Below are 22,627 nucleotides of genomic sequence, written 5' to 3'. Positions count from 1 at the left end.
GACATTCAGGGTTTCTTACTCAACTGGAAAGGCACATGAGAAACATGGCAGCATCTACTAGCTTTCCTTCTAGGACTCCTATTCATGAAGCTCCTCCAGGGGTGTTTTCCTTCTTCATCTCCAAAGGTCTCTGGGTGTGAGGGGTCTCTGTTTCATGGATTTTTCTAAAATGCTTTTTCTTTTAAAGGATTGTAGTAAGCTAATCAAGGTCCACCTGTAATGTATGGAGTCACATCTTCATCTAATCAAGGTTAGTACCCACAATTGGGTGAGTCACATCTCTCTGGATATAATCTAATCAAGTTTCCAACCAACAGAGATGAATGGGGATTTAAAAAATGATGCATCTAGACTATGGATTAGAATTAAAGCAGGGTTTTTCTAGGGTACATAATACTTTAAAACCAGTATGCTATTTTTTCTGAAGTGGCTGACAAGTTCCATTTTTGGTAAAATCCTCACAAGGGGCATTATTCTCTGGGTTCTTCTTTTCTGGAAGCCCCCAAATTTTCCAGATTATCAATTTTCTGGTTTCTTTGTACCCAAGTGTTCAGTTTTCAATTACCTCTTTCCTCTCACATTTCACTATAAAATGCAATGAGAAATCAGGCCTCACTTTCCAAATTTAATTTGCAAACTCTTCTGCTAAATATCCAATTGCTTTTAAAATCTGCCTTCCATCAAAGCCAGTAGTCAATTTTGTGAGATTCTGCATTACTTTTAAAAGAATCATCTTTCTTTCAGTTTGAAGTAACACAGGCATCAATTATGCCTAAGGCCTTATCAGAGGTATATTTAGAGTGCACATTTCAACCAACAGTCTCTTCAAGGCATTCTAGGTCTTCTATCAAATCTCCTCACAACTCTTCCAGAATCTTCCCCTTATCCATTTAAAAAGCCATTCTAAATAATTTGGTGTTTGCAAAGCACAGAACCCCACTTTTCTGGTACCAAAATCTGTTTTAGTTTTTGTACCAGCTTTAAAGGATTAAGTATTCTAGAAGAACCATGTTTAATTCCTGATCCATCTCATGGAGTCAGACATTTCTTTTAATCTCTATTCAGCATTATAGGTTAGAAGCTTGATCAGATTATCTCCATGGAGATGTGACTTGCCCAATTGTGGGTATTAACCTTTGATGAGAGAGAGATATGACTCCACCAATTCCAAGTGGGTCTTGATTAGTTTACTGGAATCCTTAAAAAGAGGAACAATTCTGGAGAGAGAAACAGAGCCACAACAGATCCATGAGATCCACAAGAGCCCACACAGCCAGGGAACTCTGGAGATGAAGAAGGGAAATGCCCCTGGGGGAGCTTCATGAAAGGAGAGGCCTGGAGAGGAAGCTTGTAGACATCACAATGTGTGCCATGTGCACATCTAGTTGAGAGAAAAGCCCTGAATATCATTGGCCTTTCTTGAATGAAAGTAGCCTTTTGTTGGTGCCTTAATTTAGACATTTTTATAGAACTGTTTTGATTGGAACATTTTCATGGCCTTAGAGCTGTAAACTTTACCTTATTAAATTTCCCTTTGTAAAAGCCACTCCAGTTCTGGTAAAACACATTCTGGCAGTTTGAAAACTAGAACAGTTTGTTAAGCTGCTTGAATGCAATGTACCAGAAATAGAATGGGTTTAAAAAAGAGATATAATTAAGTTAAAACATCACAGTTCTAAGGCCATAAAATATCTAAATTAAGGCATCCAGAGAAGGATACATTAACGACAAAGAAAATGTCAATGAAGTTCAGGGTTTCTCTCTCAGCTGAGAAGGCACAAGGCAATACCTTCTAGCTTTGTCTTATTTAATAAGCTTTCCCTGGGGGAATTTTTCTTCTTCTTCTCCAAAGGTCTTTTGCTGTGTGGGCTCTGTTGGCCCTCAAGCTTTTTCCAAAATGCTCCCTCTTAAAGGGTTCAAGTAACAACTCCACCTTGAATGGGTGGAGACTCATCCATGGAAATCATCTAATCAAAAGTGACCACACACAATTGGTGTGTCATATCTCTATGGAAACAATAAAAGAGAACCCACTTGTCAATAATGAGTGAGGATTAAAGGATATGGCTTTGCTGGGGTGCATGACAGTTTCAAACTGGTACAAACATTAAGCTATCACTATTAACTATAGTCCATAGTTTGTAAAAGGTACACCTGAGGACTTTTTAACTTTTCAAATTTTTTATTTAAGAAAACAAAAATACCCTTAGAACCACCCAAAATGTATATCTTAGCTAGCTTAACCACAGGCATATTTAAATAAAATATCCATATAATTATTGTAAAGCCTGTGTGCACAGTAAGTTTCATAAGCCAATTTAAAATGAAGGCAACATGGAAAAAAAATCTACAAATTCGGATAGCAAAGTTCTTAAATTCTAAATATTAAACACTAACTTAGATAGCATTTCATCAGCTGTCAAACTGTGAATGTTCTCAAAATATCAAGTTGAAATTTCTTACAAATATCTGCATTGCTATAGTAATGATTTGTTGTGAAACACTTTCCTGATTTCAGGAAAATATTAAGATACAGATATTTTACAATTCACATATAGAAATCTTCACTACCTTAAATGGATATCTTAGCTTAACCCTACACATATTAAAAGAAATCTAACTAATCATTGTAAAGCCTGTTTGAACAATATGCTTCATAAACCAATTTAAAATCAAAGTAAGTAAGAAAAAAAAACTATAGATACAGATCACCTGTAGATTTTTTCACATCTCAATGCATTTATTAAATCATTTTAAGGTATACTATCTGGTGTTACATTTTCCCCTTAAAAACTAATACAAAATGTAAGCTGAGATTATAAAGCTAAACTCAAAACCTTTAGAACCTATCTAAACAAATGCTGTATTTGATAGAAAATACTTTATTTATACTGTTAATTAACTTATATAACAAGCCCATTCATTTTACTCTTTAAAACAAATAGCCTCCCTATGTATTTTTTCCTGTTTACTAGATGAATATATATGTTTATTTTGTAGCCCCAGCAATAAATGATAAAGTCATTGGCTTATGTACAGGGTAGTAAACAGGCTTTGAGTAGGGAAACTTAGGCACCATGGAACCCACAGAGGAGTGGTATCTGCAACTGCTTGCAAGGAAAGGAGGACGCAAAACCTGAAAGAAAAGAGGCATTTAGCCAGATAAAATAGGGGAAAGGTCCAGACTCAGGAAAAATTTTTGTATGTGGGGGAAATTCATTATAGGCTAAGGGGTATTACAGGGTATGAGGTTTGAGCTTTACCTTGAGTACGAAGAGGAGTACAGAAAGGCTTTACATGATGAAATTGTGGTCAAGCTTGTTTCCTAGAAAGAAGACTCTATCTGCAGTGTAGGGACATTTTTGAAAGGGTGGAAAATGGAAGCAATTTGAAGAGGTGATGGGGGCCAGAATTAATTTACTAACAGTGTAAAGAGAAAAAAATCCTACCTTGTCTCTATGGTCCTTTATACTCTCATCACTGCTTTGTACTTTGCATGTAACATCCTGGCAGGAAGGTATAAGTTGATTTTATTTGTCAGAGATTCTATCAATCATCCATCTCTACTCCATTTTAAAAAATGTAATTCAATACTTTGTTGGCAAATCTGCATCCTTCAGTCAAATTTATAACTCTCACTGTTTACAAATTTTTTAAACTTTTCTACTGTACAATATGATATGTATACAAAGCAAAAAAGAAATAAAAACAAAAAAGCAACAGGTCAGGCCATGGTGGCTCAGCAGGCAGGGTTCTCACCTGCCATGCCAGAGACCCAGGTTCAATTCCCAGTGCCTGCTCATACAAAAAAAAAGCAATGGTTTTCAAAGCACTCATCTACAAGTAGTTACAGGACAGATCCCAGAGTTTGTCATGTGCTATGATATGGTCCTCTCAAATTTTTCCTCCTAGATGCTCCAGAATATACTCCAGAAGGCATAAAAAAATTTTACCATCACAATGGACTTTTTCTTTTTTGTGAAAAATAGCATATATACAAAAAAGAAATGAATTTCAAAGCACAGTACCACAATAAGTTGTAGAACATATTTCAGAGTTTGGCCTGGGTTACAATTCCACAATTTTAGGATTTTACTTCTAGGTGCTCTGAGATGCTGGAGACTAAAAGAGATATCAATGTAATGATTCAACAATCGTATTCATTTGCTAAATCTGATCTTCTTTGTATAACTCTATCATCACCATTGATCTTTCTATTCTTCTCTTTAGGGGTGTTTTGGCTATGGCCATTCTAAATTGGCCATAGGTGTTTGTCACTAATTTGGGGTAGGAAGATGTAGATATCTAATGCTGTGGAAAAGCTGAGCCCTCTAAGTTTCAGGACTTACTTGGTCTAGGAACCCATTTGGAAGTTGTAGGAATCTTATATATTGCCATAGGTGTTCTTTAGGATTAGCTGGAGCAGTCCTGGTTGGGGCTTGGCAGATTGTGATAGGTAGCAATGTCTAACTGAAGCTTGCATAAGAGCAACCCCCAGAGTAGCCTCCTAAAGTCTCTCTGCCACTGATATATTAGTTCCACTTCTTTTCCCCTTTTTGTTAGGATATAATTGTATATCCCATGGTGCCAGGACTGGACTCATCCCTGGGAATCATCATCCATGCTGCCAGGGAGACTTTCACCACTGTATGTCATGTCCCATGTAGCAGCGAGGGCAATGATGATTCCACTTGCAGAGTTGGGCCTAAAGAGAATGAGGCCACATCTGAACCACAAAAGAAGTCCTACAGAAGTAACACTTAGGCATACTGAATAGGTAGGCTAAGCTTCTCTGATACCTAAATATGCATCACAAGAGCAAGCCTCAAGATCAAGTATATGACCTATGTCCCTAAAGTTTGTCACAGTAACAGGGGATTCCCTGATGGTAAAGTTTAATAGTTCCATATTTTTTCTCCCATCCCTCAAGGGACTTTGCCAATACTTTTTCATTATCTGCTTAATATGCTCTAGGATGTATCCAGGCATTACATTAAGCTATACAGAATTAAAGGACCTCTTTCTTATTATAGGCTCCCTGTGTTTCAATTACTCAAATGGGCTATACATATAGGTTGAATTAGATTATATGCTACAGAAAATTTCATTTACAGACCAAATAGATTTTTCTTCCATTGGTTTGAAAGAGTATGTGTGGTTCTAAAGCACAGACAATATCTTCCTTACCCCTGCCTTCTGAATTACTTTAACCCCAACTTGATCAGCTTCATTTTTATCTCTAAATATCAGGGTATTATTAATATAAAGAGCCTCTCAAAATCTATAAATAATAATTACCACTGTGGAATGAATGTGTCTGGTATAAAAATCTACAATATATGCCCTTGTTTTGTTATAAGCATTTTCTAAAGGGGACCATACCATAATTTTGTTGTTATTGTTGTTGTTGTTTCTGGCTTATTTTGCCTCACCAAACATCCCACACATTCATTCACATTGTGGCATGCCTTATGACTTCATTTCTATTCATAGCAGCACAACATTCATTCATAAGTATACAACAATGTTCACCAGTCTACTAATCAGCCAGGACATCCTTCAGCCACCTGCATTCATCAGGCATCATGTATAGTGCTCAAAGTCCACAGTCCATGAACTTTCTCAATTTTAGATAATTTAATTGTTCCCAAGAGTAAATAAATAAATAAACATACCCTCACCAAATAGGAAATCTACACCTGGTCTAACTCTTGCCCCTCCCCCCATTATTTACCTATGTTGTTGCTGTGGTAATGCTGTTGTTTTCATTTTAAACAGCACTGATAACAGGAAATAGCAGTTTCCCCTGTACCCTGGACTTAACATTCTCGTACATGAATAAAACCTTTGAAGTAGTTCTTGAAAGAACCTATGTGTCAGTGGGACACATAGGTCTATGCAACCCCTTTCAATCTTGTTCATCTTCAACATGGCAATGTTACTTATAGGCCCATTAGAATACTGCCTTCACTTCTATCTATTCCCTGACATTGGAGTTCAACATCATTAGCTCAGCATTCACACATCTCTAGCTTCTATGTATCTCTAACTCTCCTATATTTTATATTAAAAGCCTCTGATTTTACCTTTACCATGGTCATAAAAGTAGAATTATATAATATCTATCCTTCTGTTTCTGGATTATTTCACTCAGCATTATGTTCTCAAGGTTCATATATATTGTCATATGCTTCAGGACATCATTACACATTAGTGCTTTATAATATTCAATCATATGTATATACCACAATATCACAATTGTTAATCCACTCTTCTGCTGATGGGCATTTGATTTGTTTCCATCTTTTGGTGATTGCAAATAATGCTGCTATTAATGTAGGTGTGCAAATGTCTGTTTTTCTATTGCTTTCAGCTCTTCTGGGTATATACCAAGTAGTGCTATTGCTGGGTCTTAGGGTAATCAATATTTATTTTCCTAAGGAACCAGCAGTCTTTCCTAGTGGCTGCACCATAATGCACTCCCATCAATAGTGCACAAGTGACCCAATTTTTCCACATCCCCTCCAATATTTATAGTTTCTTGTTTGTTTGATAGCAGCCATTCTTATAGGTATGAGGTGATATCTAATTGTCATCCTAATTTGCATTTCCCTTATAGCCAATGAAGATGAGCAGCTCTGCATGTGTTTCTGTTCATCTGTATTTTCTCTTCATAATACAGTCTATTCAATTCCCCTACCAAATTTATAATTGGCTTGTTTGTTCTTTTGATGGTAAGCTGTATAATTTCTTCATTTATACACGGTATCAAGTCTTTGTCTGATATGTGGTTTCCAAATATTTTTTCCCTTTGAGTTGGCTGCCTCTTCAACTTTTTGACAAAGTCTTTTTTTTTATTTTTTTAAAATTTTTTATTTTTACATGGGCAGGCACCGGGAATTGAACCTGGGTCCTCTGGCATGGCAGGCAAGCATTCTTGCCTGCTGAGCCACTCTGTTGACAAAGTATTTTGAACTGCAGAAGCATTTGATTTTGAGGAGTTCGCAGTTATCTATTTTTTCTTTTGTTACTTGTGCTTTGGGTATAAAGTTTAAGAAGCTACCTCCTATTACTAGATCTTGAAGAAGTTTCCCTATATTTTATTCTAGAAGCTTTATGGTGCTGTTTCTTACATTTAGGTCTGATCCACTTTGAGCTAATTTTTGTTTAGGGTGTAATGTAGGGGTCCTCTTTCATCCTTTTGGCTATTGTTATACATGTCTTCCATGCCCATTTATTGAAAAGACTATTTTGTCCCAGTTCACAGGACTTGGGGGACTTTTAAAAAATCAGGTGGACCATAGATTTGATCTATTTTTGCACTCTTAATTCAATTCCATTGGTCAGTGCTTCTATCATTGTGCCAGTACCATGCTGTTTTGACTACTGTGACTTTATAATCGGTTTTAAAGTCAGGATGTGTTAATCCTCCCACTTTGTTCTTTTTAGAAAGCTTTAGATATTTGGGGTCTCTTTTGTTCCAGATGAATTTGATAAATATTTTTGCCAAATGCTCATACTAGGGTGTTTTAATTTTGATTGGTACTGTGTTGTATCTGCAGATTAATTTGGATAGAATTGACATCTTTTAGCTTTCCTATCCATGAGTAGAGAATTTTTTCCACCTATTTAGATATTTTTTATTTATTTTAGCATTGTTATATACTTTTCTGTGCAGAAATCCTTTACATCCCTAGTTAAGTTCATTCCTAAGTACTTCATTGTTCTAGTTGCTCTTTTGAATGGAATTTTTTCCTTAACTGACTCCTCAGCTGGGTCATTGCTTGTATGTAGAAACATTACTGGTTTTTGCACATTAAGTTTATTTCCAAATACCCAACATTGTTTTTTAGTTCAGGTAACTTTATTGTAGCTTTCTTATGGTTTTCCAGGTATAGTATCATGTCATCTGCAAATAATAGATGTTTTACTTCTTCCTTTCCAATTTGCATGTCTTTTATTTCTTTGTCCTGCTTGATTGCTCTAGCTAGAACTTCTAGCACAATGTTGAATAATAGTGGGCATCTTTGTCTCATTCCTGATCTTAGGGGGAAAGCTTTAAGTCTCTCTCCATTGAGTACGATGCTAAGTACTTTTTCATATATTACCTTCATCATATTGAGGTAGTTACTTTTGATTCCTATATTTTGAAAAGTTGTTATCAGAAAAAGATAATTCAATTTTGTTGAATGTTTCTACAGCATCAATCAAGATGATCATATGATTTTTGCCTTTCAATTTGTTAATGAACTGTATTGCATTAATTGATTTTCTTCTGTTGAACCATCCTTGCAATTCTGTTGTAAAACCCATGTAGTCATGCTGTGTACTTCTTTTAATGTGTTGTTGGATTTGATTTGGAAATACTTTTTGAGGATTTTGCATCTATGTTCATTAGGGAGACTGACTAGTAGTTTTCTGTTCTTATAGCATCTTTACCTGATTCTGGTATTAAAATGATGCTAGCTTCATAAACTGAGTTAGGTAGAGTTTCTTTTTCCCTTAATTTTTTGGAAAAGTTTGAGCAGGATTGGTGTTAGTTCTTTTTGGAATGTTTGATAAAATTCCCCTGTGAAGCTGTCTGACCCTGGGCTTTTCTTTGTAGGAAGATTTTCAATGACTGAATCTCTTTATTTTTGATTGGTTTGTTGAGGTGTTCTCTTTCTTCCTGAGTCAGGGTAGCTAGTTTGTGTGTTTCTGGGAATTTGTTCATTTTATCTAAGTTGTCCAGTTTATTGGCATACAGTTGCTCACATTGTACTCATGATTTGTTTTATTTTTCAGGGTCTGTGGTAATGTGCCCCTTCTCATTTCTGATTTTGTTTATTTTATCCTCTCTCTTTTTTTCTTTGTCTGTCTTGATAGTGACCCATCAATTTTATTGATTTTCTCAAATAAACAACTTATAGTTTTATTGATCTTTTCTATTATGTTTTTGTTGTCCCATTCATTTAACTCAGCTTTAATCTTTGCTTGTTTTCTTCTTTTTATTTTGGGATGAGTTTGGTGTTCTTTCTCAAGTTACTCCATCTGAGCAGCTAAGTCCTTGATTTTTGCTCTTTCTTGATTTTTTTAATATTCACATTTAGGGTAATAAATTTCCCTCTTATTACAGCCTTTGTGACATCCAATAAGTTCTGATAAGTTGTATTCTCATTTTCATTCATCTCCTAATAGCTACTGATTTCTCTAGCAATTTCTTCTTTAACCCACTGGTTGTTTAATAGTGTCTTATTTAATCTCTATATTTGTAAATGTTCTTATTCTTTGGTGGTTATTGAGATCCAGCTTCATTTCACTGTGATCAGAGAAAGTGCTTTGAATAATTTCAATGTTTTTAAATCTATAAGGAATAGTTTTGTGCCCCAGCATATGGCTATCCTGCATAATATTCCATGCCTACTAGAGAGAAATGCATATTCTTGTGTTTTGGGGCACAATGACCTATATTTGTCTGTTAGGTCTAATTCATGTATCAAGTTATTTAACCTATTTCCTTGTTGATCTCTCTGGTTGTTCTATCTACAGGGGAGAGAGGCGTATTGAAGTTTCCTACTATTACTGTTGAGATATCCATTGCTCCTTTCAGTTTTGCCAATATATGTCTCATGTACTTTGGAGCTCCATGTTTGTGAGCATAATCATTTATGATTATTGTATCTTCTCAGTGAATTACCCCTTTAATTAATATATAGTGCCCTTATTTGTCTCTTACGATGTTTTTACATTTAAACTCCATCTTATCTGATATAATATAGCTACTCCTGCTTTCTTTTGGTTACATCTTGCATGGAAAATCTTTTTCCATCCTTTCACTTTCAATCTATTTGTATCCTTGTGTCTAAGATGATTCTCTTAAGTAGTATATAACTGGATTATATTTCTTAATTCATTCTGCCAATATGTGTCTTTTAATTGGTAAATTTAGTTCATTACATAAAATGTTATTACTGAAAAACCATTGCTTGAATCAATCATCTTATCTTTTTAATTTTATTTTTCAGCTCTATATATTGTTTTCTCTCTTTTGCTTTTTAACCTTTAGTTACCCTTATTGGTACTCTTCAATTCTGTGTGCTCCTCCAGGCCTCCCTCTCTTCTCTCTTTTTTTCAACTGGCAGAAATCCCTTTAGTATTTCTTGTAGGGCTGATCTCTTGTTCACAAATTCTTTCAAGATTTGTTTATCTGTGAAAATTCTAATCTCTCCCTTACTTTTGAAGGACAGTTTGGCTGGGCACAGAATTCTAGGCTAGAAGTCTTATTCCAAGATCTTAATTATATCATGCCACTGTCTTCTTTCCTCTGTAGTGCCAGTTGAATAATCTGAGCTCAGTGCTTATTTTTTGCCATTTTCAGAATTTTCTGCTTCTGTTCAACATTTGAACAGACTGATTAGTATGTGTCTTATGGAAGGTCTATATAGATTTATTCTGTTTGAAGTTCACTGGGCTTCCTTGACTTGTATATTTATGTCTTCTATAAGGGTTGGGAAGTTTTCCCCATTATATAGTCAACTACTTTTTTCTAGCCCTTTACTCCTCTCTTCTCCTTCTGGCACACCAATGATCCTTATATTTGTGTACTGTGTTTTGTCCATCATTTTCCTGAGATTCAATTCAAATTTTTCCATCTCTTCTGCCATTTAATTTTTGAATGCTAGAAATCAGTTATCCTGTCCTCTAGTTCTCTTATTCTTTCCTCTGACTCTACAAATCTTCTGTTTTGTAGCATGTTTTTATTTGATCCACAGAATCTTTACTCTATGGGACATCTGCTATTTTTCTATTATTACTCTATCAAATTCCTCTTTATGCTATTGTAGTGTCTTCTTGATCACCTTTATGTCATTAGCCATCCCACTTATTTTATTTAGTAGAGTTATATGAACATCTTTCATTAGTTGTTCCAACATTGGTGTTCTCTCTGGTTTTTTAATTTGGTCACTAAGCCGGGCTATATCTGTCTGCATTGTGATATGCTTAGAGATCTTCTGCTGTTTCATCACATATAAATATCTTGATCAATTTAATTTGGAAGTTGACTTCCTTTAGGAGTGTAAAGCCTTATGTTTGTGGAACAGATGTGTAATAACATGCAGTGTATGGGGGGCATGGCGCAACAGAATGTTGATGTGCTGCAGTGCAGGTAAAGGCATAGGTTGGATATTATGCTGGTGCTTATGAATGTGGGTGTGGTAGTTAGATTCAGTTGTCAACTTGGCCAGATGAAGCCATCTAGTTCTGTTACTGTGGATATGAGCCAAAGATATGAGCCTCATCTGTTGCTCATTACATCTGCAGTTGGCTAAGAGGCATGCCTGCTGCAATCAATGATGTTTGAGTTAATTGGCTTGTGCTTAAATGAGAGAGTTCAATGTAGCACAGCTCAAGCAGACAGCATACCTCATCTCAGCACTAGCAGCTCAGCCCAGGCCTTTGGAGATACAGAAAGAAATCACCTTGGGGAAACTTGTTGGAACCCAGAGGCCTGGAGAGAAGGCCAGCACAGACCATCCTGTGCCTTCCCATGTAATAAAGAACCTCAGTGGAAAGTTAGCTGCCTTTCCTCTGAAGAACTAACAAAATAAATCCCCTTTTATTAAAAGTCAATTCCTCTCTGGTGTGTTGCATTCTGGCAGCTAGTAAACTAGAACAGTGGGTATTCAGTGGCCAGAAAGGATGCAGTTGTGTGGATGCACAGGTCTGGGGAGATTAACCCTTGCATGTGCCTGTTTAGGGCATGGGCCCTTTGTGCCAATGTTCAGAGCTATGGCAGTGGCTTAGCATTATGCCTGCATGGTCTGGGTGTGGGTGAGTCCCAGCTGTGTAGGATAGTGCTTTCCCAGATGAGGAGTATGGCTGAGGGTTGTGTGCATGCACAGGTCTAGGAGTGCCAAAACTGATGTTCCCTGAGCTGAAGGGTGTGACTGAGAGCTAAGCACATATGTGGGCATAAAAGTGCTTTAAAATGATGTACAGAGCTCAGGGTGGGCAGGGTGTAGCTGTGTGACACTATAGGCTGGAAATAGGTGTAGCCTGGGTATGGAGGTAAGTGCCCACATCCTTTATGCACTATCAATAGCCAGCAGTGAGGAGAGAGTAGTGCTTGGGAAGGTGCAGGAGAGGTGGGTAGGGGTGCATTTGAGGCAGGGTTGTGGGGCTGGTATATATGCTGGGATTTGGTGTGGCAGGAGCACTTGAATGTCAGAAGTCAGAGTGGATGATGGGGTTTAGATATGTAGGATATGAGGTGACTTGTGGGTCACAGGGCTATGCTGCTGAGGGTAGCATATTCAAGGAATACAGCTTAGCTTACATCCTAGTCCATGTCTCCCTGTCCATGCACTCCTGTGGGCTCCAGGCTTCCACATTAAGCTCCAGTTCTCTGCTTTTCAGTTCCTTGACTTTTGCAACCAAGGCCACCTTATGTATTGCAGGAGACTCTTCCAGGTCAGTTGCACTCTTGTATCAGCATCTCGGTCACCCTCCCACCCCTTCTTAACTTTCCCTTGAAGCACAGCTGAGCTCAATTTACCCTATTCTGCCATTTCTCCAGAACCTACCTGTAGATTTTTAAAAATAATTTTCACAGTTACTTTAAAGAATTCATCTGCTGATTCTTATATCTGAGTCATCTCTCAGTCTGATTCTAATGATTTTTTCTTTCTCTTGGTTACAGGTCATATGTTTCTTCTTTATTTGTATGTGCAATGAATTTTTAGAACACTTACACTGGATATTTGTGATGATACACTTTAGAGACTCTGTATTGAGTTGTTTTCTTTTGAAGATATTGAGTTTTTTTCTGGCAGTTACATTTTTGGCAGGTTTCCTTTATCCCTAAGACACTTGAACTTTAATCCTTATTAGTATGCATATATTTTGGTTTTGATGTAAATCTTTTAACATAGTCTGTAATTATCAGATGTAGACCTTATTCCTGAAGTGTGGACCTTCTTGGATTTCAATGGAAAGTTTGAAACATTTAACAAGTCACTCTAACTAGGCAGACCATGAATATAAGAATTTTTTACAACACATCTGCACTTAGAGGCTGCTGAAATTTCTGCTCAGATTTTTTAGCCTTCAGCATTCTTTTTTCCTGGGTTCTGTGTAGTCTCACCCTGCCTATATGCAATTTTGTCTCTGGCAGCTTTGATCTAAACTTTGAATCCTCAAAACCATATGTTAGCTTTTTATTGTGCTCCAACTTTCTTTCCCATATACTCCACAATCACATAGCACCCTTAAGGAAGAAACAAATAATATAGGGGAGCAAATTGGTAAAGAATAAATTTTTCCAATAGTTTGATAGTTTTTCCAGTTGTGGTTTGGATAGCAAGGAAAGTGATGCCAAAAAGGAATTAAATGTCTAGTTCATGATAAATCCATTTAAGCCCCCAGGACCTCCTCACCCTTGAGGAGTCCTACTTATAGCTATTTTAAGCATCTGTCTGCTTTGTTAGTTACCATAGTGTTCTACTCTAATAACTTTGGTTTTCTTAGTGGATATGTGTTTCTGCCCAGCATTATGATCATTCATCTCATATCCTCATGACCACTTCCAGAGGTTAGGGCAAAAGTATTGTCTTCCTTTTTTGAGCCAATATCTGGGTTATTTGGTGAAATCCACATGGGCCACTTTAATTTACCATCAGAATACTCTTAAGGTCATTCACAGCAATGCTCACTTTTGCTGTATTTTGCTTACCCTATTATTGTTACTTATATTTCTCACATTGTAATTGAATCAAAGGTGTATTAGAGTTTTGCACTGTCCTATGTCATATTTTACTATCTTCTATACTGTCCATTTTTTTATTTCTCTCTGCTTTCATCTCCATATTTCTTTTAAACTTTCTTCCAATTTACTAAGTATCTCTTCAATGGTGCCAATGTGAATTTAAATACAATAATTGAGATTTTAACTTCAGTCATTACATATTTCAATTTTCAAATTTATTTGATTCAATCTGTTATCCATTTCTTTGTTTTAACTATTTGAACACAATATATTCAATTGTTTTAGGATATGTATTTTCAATCATCTTGATCATCTATGTATCTGTTTCTATTGCTTTCATTTTTTAATCATCTTGTTTTCTGTGCTCTGTTAGATTTATGTCCCAGATTTAACAATTTAAAAATTGTGTAGGTTATTCAAAACTCTTGATGAAGACTTTATCAGAGGATTTGATTTTGTTTCTCACTGACAGCTAGACATGGGGAAATGAGTATCACAGATAACTTTAATCTGAACAAGGAATTAAGATTATTTAAACTGGGTTTGAGTTCCCTTGAGGACTGCTCTATTTTCTACTCACCCTTACTCTGAGTAAAGCCCTATGTGGCCATAAAGGAAAGCCTGGGTGTTTACAGAAGCCTCTTCTGCTTGGTGAAACATATCCTATGCGTTCTTCCCCAGTGCAAATATATCTAGAAAGTTCCATGCTGCTGCAACCAGCATGGCTCAGTGTTGGGATTGAAGGGAGGTGACAGGGAATTAAGAAAGAAAAATAAGGGAAAAAGGTATAGATAAAACTGAGACAAGGTGGGCCTCTGAGCTCTGATGAAAACTGAAGACCTCAAGAGGTTCAGCACTGTTTATTTTATAGGGCTGCAGGGTAAAGAAAGGAACAAAACAGTAACTAAAGAATGGGAAAGGAGGAAGCACAGATTGAAGCATCTGCTTCCCTGTGCCCAGATGAGCCAAAAGTTGCACATTTTTCCCAAGGCCTCCTTCTGCCCCAGACTCAGATAGCTTTGTAGCATTTTAGTCTTTTCAGCACATCAGGTGCCTATCCCCACAGATACAGCTATGCCATATCTCTGCAGTGAGCATGTGACCTCTGTCTCATCCAAGTCCAACACCATTCAGCTTTTCAGACTTTCCATTGTGGTTTGCAGAATTAGCATGTGCCTTTAAAGAAAAGAAGCCCAAAATGCATAGTTTAGCTTTTGGGTTCCTTTCTCTACAAAATATCAGCCCCAGAGATCTCTGATGCTTTCAAGCATATACATTTTATGTTTTTCCTGATGTTTTTGTTATTATTGGAAGATTGGGTACAAAACAAGCTAATCTTGGTTTTCTAAGAGATAAATATTATATTTCAATTTAATTTTCTATCTTGGCAACAGATATAAGTGGCAAAAAAAATCTGTGGTTTATTGCATATTTTGAGGCCACAAATACTTCAATTGCTATTTCCAATGTATTCTTATTGGAGCGTGTGATTTCAGCTTTGTGGCTACTATAGGCATCATCCAATCAAGAAAATGCTTATGCATAATTCAGATAAAGAAAATGCATCAGTTGTTCTTGGCATTCATCTGGAAGCCACACTGGGACATATGTCCTATGCGTTTATTAGTTTTCTATATCTGAGCCATAATTTAATCCACAGAAACTTTGACCATATCAGCAATGCAGTGGATGATGGGTTGATCCACACACTAAAAACACCATGTTGCTGAAATCTGAAAAGCATGAAAATGAATAACAAATGTATTATTAGGACATGTTTATGCCACAATTTCAGAGAGAAATTTTGTGAAAATGAATTCCCACTTCATTAAAATTTCTGAAAATCTTATGGTCAGGTATTTTTTGCATAGTTCTTCAAATCAAGGAAAAGTTTCTACATATTTTGCCACTTGCCAATAAAAAAGACATAGCACTTACGTATACTCCATAAAATTATGTGTTACATATTAAATTTGGGAGTGCTCCATACCCAGAAGAGCCAATATTGACCTTGATACTTGTGGAGATTAATATGCTTCATTGGACCTCTGGTAAGCCTGCTATGGAAAAATAGTGAAAGTCCTTAGAAATTTGGTACAGAGGGAGCCCCTTGTTGGTGAAGTAATAATTCCCTTATTGTAGATACAGTCAGTTTATACTGGACTGAAATTAAGTGGCAGAGAACATGGAAAAAATAGTGGAGAAAATAATACATAAATACCTTTTATTTTTGAAGTAGCTCATGCTGTCTCAGACTTATGAATGGATGGTCGAGAGTATGCTCTACTTCAAGGACAGCAACAGCCTTCTGGGGTTGGAGAATTCAATTCATCACAATCTGTCCTTACACAGAAATTTCCTTCATGTAAAGAATGAAGAGACTGGAAAAAGCTCTTGGTGGATACTCAGTCTGGAGGGGGCAAGGGTGGGAAGTCCCCAGGAGAAGAGCTATGTCAATGGACACAGCAGTAAATTTGCTAAGAACTGAGGTTGACCCACCAAGAAAAAGGCTTCTCCCCAGCCCAACCAGGAGGCTGCTAGGGAAAGTCCCTCATCTCAGTTCCCCAATGATGACTTTGACAGATGGAGCATGTTTCATCCTTGAATCAGCTCCAGTGGTGCAGATCTGTGGGAGGCTTTCTTCCATCATGCCCAAGCAAGATGACCTTTGGGATGGGAATGTGCATTTCATGGTGTACCCACCATCCGTGATGAATATGATATCAGTGCTCCCCAGCCTGTTGAAGATCAGCATCCCTGAGGTCATGGAACATTCTGGACATCCTCAACCTAATCTCACCATCCACATCACTGACAGTCTCCAGTCTTCACCCACAGGCATGATGCAGCAGGTGTCATGCTACTTGATTGAACCCCCAAACACTAGTCTGGATTTGCTGAACCCCAACTACCAAAAATAAGCTTAAGCCAGCTCAGTGCAAGCCCTCTGGAACAGATGCCCATGCAAACTCTCCAGAGCCCATACCCATGTGCCCCAGGGCTACTGAAGGAGCTGCTCACCTCTGACTTACCCCCACCAGGACAGCAACATGCTGGCACCTGCTGACCTTGGGGCCACCCCACTCAGCACGTAGGTTCTGGGCTAAAACATGCTGCTGGGCCCGGGGTTGTCCTCCAGCCTGTGGCAGCCAAAAATCCCATAGAAAACTGGGATTTTTTTCTGGCTCTCAGTCCACCCTGGACATGCTAAGCAGATACCTGCAGGCACCAGGTAGGGCTTGCCCCATGCCCCTGTACCCCACAGCTCAGGCCTGAACTGTCTGTCCCTGATAAAGACACCTTTAAAGTGCCTCTTCCATCACCTGTGCAGACGAACACCCTGGGGAGCTACTGCATGGGCAGCTGTAATGGATAAGGCAGGGTGGGTGACCCCCACCAGGAGAAGCTCCCAAGTGACTTGGACAGCATGTTCATTGAGCACTTGGACTGTGCCATAGAGTCCATCATTTGCAATGACCTCATGGATGGGGATACATTGAATTTTCTTTTTTTGACGTGTTGGACTTTAATTTTGACAATATGCTGCCTAATGCAAGCTTTCCACACAGCATCAAGATGACAACATATAGCTGGGTGTCAGGCTGAGAGCCAGAGACAGCAGGCTACATTTAAAAGTACTTCAGATTGTCTGGCAGCAGGAACTGAAAGAAGCTGTCCAAAGATGTCCTTCTTAGTTTTCTTGGTTTGATAAAAAGGCATTCCTTTTTTTCCTTCATCAGGCTTGTCAGCAAAGACACTTTCCCGGTACAAGATGTTTGCCCATTATTTGTAGGTGATGTGCTACTGTAGATAAGGACTGTACCATTGGAAATGTCATTTCAATAAAGTGCCATATAATTACAGAAAAGACTTTTAGATCTTGGGGCGCTTTCAACTTTTGTATATAAGCAGTAGAGACAGAATAGTATTTGTGTTGTTTTTTTTAAATATCCTCTTGGCCCAAGGTAAGTTTATACTCTTTTTGTAATACTGTGATGGCCTCATGTCCTTGATAAGTTAAACTTCTGTTTTTACTACCTGTGTTCTGCTGAACTAATAATCACAGAGAACCAACATCTCCATCCTGTCCCTCCACTGATCAGCTTTGGATCTGTTCATATTGACACATAATGTATATAAAAACCAAGGAGTCTGTAATCAATCTGCTGAATTAACAGCCTTGTCAAACTCTTTTGAAAAGAAATAGATTAAATTCCAGCCTTGTACAGATCTTTTTTATTGTTTGTTTGTCATTTGCAATTTTGTAAAAAAAACATTAAATGGCTCTAATTTCCAGATGAATGATTTAATAACCTCAGTATTGAGGTCATTTTTGGAATAGATACTGAATGCAATTTTTTTAAAACTAAAGTCTACTTTATTGTATAATCTGCTTGTAAACTTGTGAAATCACAGGTGTTTGGGAAAGCATTCATAATTTTCATTTCGTATTTCTAACTGGATTACAACTAATTTTATATATACTTAAACAATTTGTACACTTTGGTGATGCTTTTGACTAATTTTAATTATGTAGTTAGTACTGCACACTGAGCAATCTGACCCTTTTATCGGCAGGAATGTAGTGTATAATTCTGGACACTGCATTTCTTGTTTCAGAAAGCTTGATGCGCTTCTTTGTTTCTTTCTGCTTATGTTCCTGGTTAATGATGCACACTGTGCAGGGTTAAGTAATTCTTAGAGAAACCTTTCCTGGGAGGCCACATAATGGTTGCAGGTTGGGAAGCAATTCTTACTTCAAAAAGAGAGCTCCTTCTTCCAGCTCAGGGCTTTTAGTCTGCTTGAGTGTTGGAGTTGAGGCTTCAGCTCAAATCCTCTCATAATTTCTGCTCTTGCTTTGATCTCCATGGAGGTTGATTTTGTAACCCTGCTAAAAAGGAATTGTCAGCACTTGCACTTCATCCCTATTTCCTTCATCCTGCAGATTACATAGTGTGGTATAAGAGGTTAAACAGATCACATAGTGTGCTGTAAGAGGTTAAGCCAAAGGAGGAGACTTTAAAAGGAGACTTTAAAATGGGACTGATTTGTAGAATACTTTGGGTTCCTAAGTACAAATGGCTTTCATTACTTTACCCAAGTAGACAAGAACTTGTTTAAAAATGGAGACAATTCCTAGACAGTATAATGATAATGACTAAATGCACAAAATTTTTTTTACCCTTAGCACACACAACTTTAATCAACCAAAAGAAAAAACAAAATTCCCAAATGTACAAGTGAAAAAAAAAAAAACCCAGACTGTTGACACAGGCTTAACTAATATCAAACACTTTTATGGACAGTTATTTAAGTTCAAGAAAGCTATCCCGTACGTAGACACAAAAATGGTTCATACACAGGTGTTTACATTAAGGGGCAATCTTTTAGCTCCTCAGAAGAGCCGTCAGGTGCTGCTTCTTGGTTAAGACACCAATGCTTCATTCACATATCCTACAGAAAGATAGAGTCTGTTTCCGGAATTGATGACACTGTGCATCAGGTCTTCAATCCAGGTAGACTCTACCGGATTGGTTAAGAGATTCTTCCATCGTGATGCAGCCCACAGCAAGTGCGTGGGTCTTCTCCAGTTTCCTCAAGCAGCTTTGTACAGACAGTGCCAGAGTAAAAGCCGGCAAACCACTCCAGGTGCAGAAGCAGAGTCCTAGCTTGAGTGCTGCCATACGTCCCGACTCAGGTGTCCTGTTCACACCCGGTTCATTTGCTAAATGCACAAATTTTAAAAATGTTTTTGCATGAGGAAGAACAAATAAATGTCATTACTTCAGGGTATGGAAAATAGATAGTAATTAATAGCTTAAAATTTCAACTTCTATGTGAAACTAAAGCAAAAAATGTTAATTTGGTACAACATTTGTATTTTGACTAGTACATTTCCTAATATAACGTATGTAGACAGCTTAATTGAATACCATAAGTACATAGAACCTTGGTATGACATGAGATTTTGTTGGTTTTGTCCAGAGTGATGCCCTGATGAATCCAAGAGTGATTTGATCAGTGAGTAGAAAAGTATTTGCAAAGTCCCTTTCAGGGAATGGTAAAAACAGGGGAAACTTCAACTTCCCCAAGTTGAATTCTTGATACTCTCACAAGCAGTGTGGACAACCAAAGCTATACACTGAGCTCCCAGTCTTGGGGCTTGCTCATATGAAACTTAATCCCACAAAGGATAGGTCAAGCCTACTTAAAACTAGGCCTAAGAGTCACCCCCAAGAAAGCCTCTGTTGTTGCTCAGATGTGACCTCTCTCTCCAACCAACACAAGAAAACTCACTGCTCTCACCCTGTCTACATGGGACATGAATCCCAGATGTGTGGGCCTTCCTGGCAACTTGGGACAGAAATCCCAGAATGAACTGAGATTCAGCATCATGGGATTGAGGAAAACCTTAGAATGAGCTAAGTCTCAGCATCAATGGATTGAGAAAACCTTCTTGATCAAAAGCGGGAAGAGTGAAATGAGACAAAGTGTCAATGGCTGAGAGATTCCAAACAGAGTTGAGAAGTTATCCTGGAATAGTTATCCTTAATATCTATGCATTAAGATAGGTATCACCTTGTTATTCAAGATGTAATGGAGAGGCTGGAGGGAATTGCCTGAAAGTGTAAAGCTGTGTTCCAGTAGTCATGTTTCTTGATGATGATTGAATAATGATATAGCTTTCACAATGTGACAATGTGATTGTGAAAACCTTGTGTTTGATCCTCCTTTTATCTCCCTTGTCAACAGATGAGTAGAACATATGGAATAAAAATAAATAATATGGGCAGCAAATGTTAAAATAAGTTTAGTTTGAAGTGGTAGTGATCAATGTAAGGGAGGGGTAATGGGTATGGTATGTATAAATTTTTTTCTATTTTCATTGTATTTCTTTTTCTGAATAGATGCAAATGTTCTGAGAAATGATCATGATGATGAATATGCAATTATGTGATGATATTGTGAATTAATGATTATATAAGTAGAATCATTCTGTTTAGAATGATCAAAAGAGGAATGTTTGTGTTGTTACATGCTTTTTGGTATTTAAAAAATATAAAAATAATTTAAAAAGTAATAAAATAGGGCGGGCCGCGGTGGCTCAGCGGGCAAGAGTGCTTGCCTGCCATGCCGGAGGACCCCGGTTCGATTCCCGGCCCCAGCCCATGTAAAAAAAAACAAACAAACAAACAAAATATAATAAAACAAGAAAATGTTTAAAGATGTTTCCCTTTCTTCCTCCCTTCCTTCCTTCTATCCTTCCTTCCTTCTCTCTGTCTTTCCTTCCCTTCCTCCCTCTCTTTGAAAAAAAAAAAAAAAAAAAAAAAAGTAATAAAATAAAGAAAAAACTGGGGCAATTAATTTGGAAAGCAACAAACAAGCTGTGATTTGTACATTTGAATTTATTTTAAAGCCTTAGCTTAAGTTAAGAATTTGAGGATATCTTTAGCCTTTAGCAACCTAAACTCTAATTTAGATCAGTGTGCTTTAATAGTTTCCAGTTCCTGTAATTTTCCAGTTTCCTTTTACCCAGTTAAATGGCTGTGTGTCCCCTTTAGCCCATCAGTATTTTCAGGTCATGTGGAATGCCCAAGGTGGGCACAACAGAAGAAGCATGGCCCAGTGCCCTGCAACAAGGCTTTGATTTCCCTGTACTTAGCCCAGATCACACCTGTGTTGTCTTGCATGTAAACTGCCATCTCTTTTGGCTTGATTTTCCCTACATGTTTAACAGGAGCACAAGTTGTATGATAGATTTTTTACAGTGGGGCGTTATAAGCTTCCCACTGTGACTTACTTCATTTTGAAAATTCATAAACAGCCTCTTCTTAATCATCATTGTTGGCCATTCCACAATAGGGCTGGCCTAGAAGCCTTGGCTCCTAGGCTCCAAATGTGGGAGAGCACACCTGGTGTTGTAGCCCAAGTTCTCACTCCTGGCAGTGTTTCCCCACACCTCCTTTACCCTTCCTCCTCTTTCTATGCCTTCCTTCATAGTGAACCCCAAAGCCCCCACTCAATCATTGAAGAATAAAAGTAAAATCACTGCTCAAATCTCATTACTTTCATAGACCAACTTTTAAAAAGATGTATCTTTTAGAAATAAAGGTCTGCACATATCACCACCAGTCCACAGCCTGCAATTTTCTTTGTGATGATATCTGTGGGATGCAGTGGAGTCCATGGGAAATGTTTTGTCTACTATAAAAGAAAGCATTATGTGGACCTCTTGTAAGTCTTTTTCTGAAAGAATACTGACTTTCTGGAGTAACTAGCTGTGGTAGTTAGATTCAGTTCTCAACTTGGCCACGTGAAGATGCCTACTTATATCACTGTGGACATGAACTGATGGTATGTGAACCTCATCTGTTCCTGATTACATCTGCTGTCAGCTAGGAGGTGTGCCTGCTGCAATGAATGATGTTTGAGTTAATTGGCTGGTGCTTAAATGAGAGAGCTCAACATAGCACAACCCAAGAAGCTCAGCATACCTTATCTCAGCACTCACAGCTCAGCCCAGGCCTTTCTCCAAAGGAAGAGAGGAATCACTCTGGGGAAAGATGTTGGAATCCAGAGGTCTGGAGAGAAGGCCAGCAGAGATCACTTTGTGCCTTCCCATGTAAGAAAGAACCTCAGTTGAAAGTAAGCTGCCTTTCCTCTAAAGGACTATACATTAACTAAATAAGTCCCCTTTTATTGAAAGCCAGTCCATCTCCAGTGTGTTGCATTCCAGCAGCTAGCAAACAAGAGCATTAGTATATCATTGTAAATTATTGCTTTGTGAAATGTGCAAATGATATCACCTATGCAGTCTTGTTTGATTTTTCCCTCTGGTTTGTACTGTTATTAAAAACATACTGTATTATAGATGCATTCAGA

General features: G+C 37.6%; 1 long non-coding RNA gene and 1 pseudogene across 1 annotated transcript in view; both read left to right on the top strand.

The window, feature by feature from the left end:
* Window positions 1-22,627, top strand: part of LOC143673312 (uncharacterized) — a 127,664-nt gene that overhangs the window by 25,090 nt on the left and 79,947 nt on the right. The gene's annotated exons all lie outside the window — the stretch shown is intronic.
* LOC143673313 (forkhead box protein O1 pseudogene) lies at window positions 16,701-17,350 on the top strand (annotated as a pseudogene).

The sequence above is a fragment of the Tamandua tetradactyla genome, unplaced genomic scaffold (genome assembly GCF_023851605.1).
Source record: "Tamandua tetradactyla isolate mTamTet1 unplaced genomic scaffold, mTamTet1.pri scaffold_96_ctg1, whole genome shotgun sequence".
Taxonomy (NCBI): domain Eukaryota; kingdom Metazoa; phylum Chordata; class Mammalia; order Pilosa; family Myrmecophagidae; genus Tamandua; species Tamandua tetradactyla.
The sequence above is the reverse complement of the archived record's forward strand: the minus strand, read 5'-3'. Positions and strand labels throughout refer to the sequence as shown.